The sequence below is a fragment of the Euprymna scolopes genome, chromosome 23, assembly GCF_053919585.1.
Source record: "Euprymna scolopes isolate OS-2025 chromosome 23, ASM5391958v1, whole genome shotgun sequence".
Lineage (NCBI taxonomy): Eukaryota > Metazoa > Mollusca > Cephalopoda > Sepiida > Sepiolidae > Euprymna > Euprymna scolopes.
Window position 1 is genome coordinate 61,035,758 of NC_136504.1, and position 4,510 is coordinate 61,040,267.

A 4,510-nucleotide genomic window follows, 5' to 3' on the forward strand; every position below is an offset into this window, starting at 1 on the left:
CCTTTAAAAACACCTTTTACTCTATCTTTTGTCCAACCAACTACCATGATTATCTTCCTTAAATGTCTTTCATCAACTTGCTCAGTTTCAAACTTCCAGAAATAAATATCTTAATTTTTTTTTTTTTAAGTCATTCTTCATTTCAGAATGGTGTACATCAAACCTTTGACTTTATCTTAATAAAGCAATCATTTTGCACTCTATTTCTTATTGTCAAAAAGTACTGAAATTGAATGATTCTTTACGCCAGATTAATGGGATGTTAAATGTCAAAACAAAGATTTTTTTTCTCCTATGTTCTTTTGTTTTGCTTTTCTTTTTGACCCCTTCTTCTGTACTCTTTTTTTTTTCTTTTTTAGTTTTTGTCTTTCAATAAATTTTTTTTTCAATTTTATCATTTTTTTCTTCATTTTTGTTTTCAGTTTTTTGCTTTTCAATTTTCTGGGTTTTTTAAAAAAAATTTTTTTTTAATTTTTAAGTTTATTTTCATTTTTTTAATTTTTATTATTTTTTTGCTTTAATTTCAGTTTAAATTATGTTTTTAATTTTTTTTAATATTTGTCTCAATTTTTAATTAAAATTTTTATTTTCAATTTTTCAATACTATTTTCTCTTCATATTTTTAAAATCCAATTTTTTATGAAATGTTTAATTTCGTTATTTGTTTAAAGACAATTCCAGAATACTTATTAATAGATACAATAACATTTTCTATATCTTACCTAATATACACATAGAAAGAATAAAATAACACAGCAATCTGTACTATTTTATTTTGGGAATAAGGTATTTTAAATTTAGCCAAATCTCTAAAATTACAAAGAGGAAGTAACTCTGTATAGTAATATTAACAAGTATGAATTTAGGCAGGTCATATTTAATACTAGCTGTATTTATCCGACGTTGTCCAAGAATCGGTTATTTGATGTCATTTGGGGGAGGGGGGGCTTTTTAGCTTTTTGTTTCAACCATGCCATGTTCTGTTTTTTTTTTTTTTTTTTTTTTAAACACATTATTTTTCAATAGGATTTTGTAAGGTGAATTTAATTATTACTGTATTGTTTGATCATTAAATCATTAATTGAACCAAATTGTTATAAAGCTTTATAAATATTTAAATGAATACATTTCACATGCATTATGTCAAAAATAACATCAGCAATACACAAATTCAGGATTAAGATTTCTAAAATATTTGTGTTTTTTTTTTGTGTGTTTTTTTTTTGTCTGTCATAACATTTAAATGCTAAAATGATCTTCACATTCATTTTAGGTACCATTTTTCTTTTTCAACAAACATTTGTAACATGGTGCTGAGATATATATATATATATATATATATATATATATATGTATATCTATATAATTGAAGCGCTACAAAGACAGGAATGGTATCATTCAAACGAGCGATCTTTTGTACCGCAGAATTAATTTTTCTATTTAGTCATTACCATTCTCAATGCATTTTTATCAGGAATTCAATGTCCACCTTCTGCGACAGATAAACTTTCAGGTCATAAATGCATCATATTTCAGTTTTTGAGATGCAACTTGATAATTCGTATTATTAAAATTATTCAGTTATTCTTATTTTGCTTGTTATTTTCACACTGTTTTGGCCGATGTAACCTCCAACCTTCTTCAGGTGCAAAGAAAGAAAAAACATAGTAATAATAAAGGAACTCCCACTTTTAGAGTTGGCACTATATTGGGGTTGGGAAGCAAGGTAGGTTTAAATAATCAAGCTATCAACAACAGAGGAGAAAGCATAATTAATTTTCTTTTTTGGTTTGTTTATATATATTCGATTAGCATATCCTTTCCAAATCATATATGCTTGCACATTGGCCATGATAGTATCAAGTGAATTTCTCCATGAAATTTTTTATGTTTATCCCAGAGAAAAATTCACTTCAAACCCTGATAGTTATGGAAGGTCGATATGTTAAGATTTAGAGGAATGCTATGGAAAATAAGGGTCTGAGAGTGAATCTTACCAAGATCAAAATGATGAGCAGTTGTTGTCATGTTGGGAAGTTGTCAAAAAGGGGGAAAGTCCCGCTGCTTACTTTATGGAAAGGGAGTCTGGTGCAATTTAATTTTTTTGTTGTACATTATTGATATGAATAAATAAAAAGTAAAACATATTTTCATTTTATAAATATCAAGCAAAAATGCGGACCTCACGATACTATTGGTATGAATAAATTAAAATTATTTATTTTAAAAATATATCTTGATGCTCTATATTACAAAAAAAAAAAAACCCAAAAAAAACATTTTTTTTTATGGCTATCTGGCCCTTTGATTAAGATCAAAGTGATCTGATGTCCACAACATCAGCGCTCTTTGATACTAGAAATTTTTATGTGCTTATCTACCTTGAAAATGAAATGCTAAAAAAATTTTTCAAAGTGCTATAATTTTTTTTTTTTAATCTCTTTAATTAATTGTACTAGCATTTCAGGGTGTTTGGAGGTGTAAGTTGAGCCCCCCCCCCAAAAAAAAAGTGGTAGTAGGAAGGCAGGCTCGAACCCGTACCATGAAGGAGGAAAAGAACAGGAAAAAAACTTGACGTCTTTGCTGTTACGACTACCGCCAAACTGGAAGTGATATAGGTTTAAATTAAGGCTAAACAATCGAAAAGAGGGAATGACTTTCAAAAATATCGGCGAAAAAAGCGACCCCTCCCTGTAGAAAAGTGCCCAGTTAAGGGTGAAGAAATTAATATTTTTAGCCAATTTTCTGGTATTTTTCGTCTGAAGAGTTGAGCTTCAAAACGATACTGATCTTGTGAAAATCCGTCGCCTCTGTCGAAAGCTTTAGGCAGACATGCAAACATACATACATACATACATTTATATATTGTTAGTTCAAATTTTTTACCCAAACCGATTAAAAATCTTGCCCTATCTCTGAATACCCTTTATGTAAAATTTCAAATGTTTAGACCAGAAATTGTCTGAGTAATTTGGTAGAGATTGCAAAGGTCAAATTTTTTAAAACTTTAACCCCTATTATGACCCCTTAACATTTATTGTTTTGGGCTCAAATCAAGTTAAGTTAGATCCATGTCCAATGAACCTATATCTAAAATTTCGATTGTTTATACCTCAAATTGGCGGAGGAGTTTGGTAGAGTTCTGAAAGGTCAAATCGTTAAATTTTGACCCCTTAACAGCCAAATTTCTGGCCGAAAATGGATTACAAAGATTTTCCCAAATCTCCATACACTGTATATCAAATTTCGAGTCTGTAGACTGAAAATTGACAGAGTTATTGCGTAGGGAAATGTACACAGACAGACACACACACACACACACACACACGTTCACTTTTATAGATATATAGATTAATAATTATAATAAAAGTACTATAAATAAAATTATTGTACATATTTGTGATAGTGTTTGTTAATATTAATTTATTAGGAACTAAAAAAAAAAAATACAAATGAGCTATATCCAGTTTTATGCAAGTTTCAGAATGTATTGTAAAAATATTAAGCTGATTGATCTGTTTTGAGGTAATAGAAACATTCTCATGTATTCGCTTGGATTCATTATTTAGTATTAATGCAATATTTTCCATTTGTAAAAGAATTTTAGATAATTTCGTTTACCAAAATACAGACATGCAAATAAACAAAAAGTGTTGCTTCCATTATGAGTAGACTAGATGACCCTCCAAGCTTATGAATATACGATATGAATAAATTTAAAATAAAATATACTTCCTTTTTATAAATGGCAAGCCTGAATGTAGACCCCACAATATTATTAGTATAAATAAATTAAAAGTAAAATTGTTTATTTTAAAAGAATTAATTTTTTCTATTCATTTAAAAATGCCTAATCACACAAAAAAAAACATTTTGTAAAGCTCCTTGGCTAAAATCAAAATATAGTATCTGTCTCCGCAATATCAGTGCCATTTGCCGCTGGAAGGTTTCATCTAATTATCTTTTCAAAAAATTCAAACTATAGAGAGACATTAGTGTTGGGACAATGAATTGAAATCAGAACCGGGAATCAGAAAAAATGTAACTTTTGAGAGTATCAGAATCGGAAAAATTTGTGTGTATTTTTCGATGCCATAAACGATTCTTTTTATTTTTATTTGATTTAGTTTAAAGCAAAATCTTCCATTGCTGGTAATAATAATAAAATAATAAATATTTATTGATTTTAAACTAATCGTAAAAATAAAAATCTATAGATCATACTCCACAAATGTATTTTTACGCTGGAGAAAATATATGCAGATTTAACATGCCTTTTTATGGCCATCGATTGGAAAAAATAACCATTATCTAGTTAAATATTTAGAGATTTATAAAGAATCGGAATTGGGAATTTAGTATGGAATCAGTAATTGTATTGGAATCGGAGGGAAAAATATAGGAATCGTTCCATCACTAATAGATGTACAAACAGAAAATGTTAGTTAATTTCAAAGATATTTTACTCATTACTATTTTATTTAAGAGCTAATTTCTTTTTCTTTTGCAG

The 4,510-nt window shown here is 28.2% G+C and overlaps 1 protein-coding gene across 2 annotated transcripts in view; it reads left to right on the forward strand.

Moving 5' to 3' along the window:
- LOC145245943 (metal transporter CNNM4-like) overlaps positions 1-4,510 on the forward strand; it is a 299,957-nt gene that overhangs the window by 270,461 nt on the left and 24,986 nt on the right. The window lies entirely within an intron of this gene.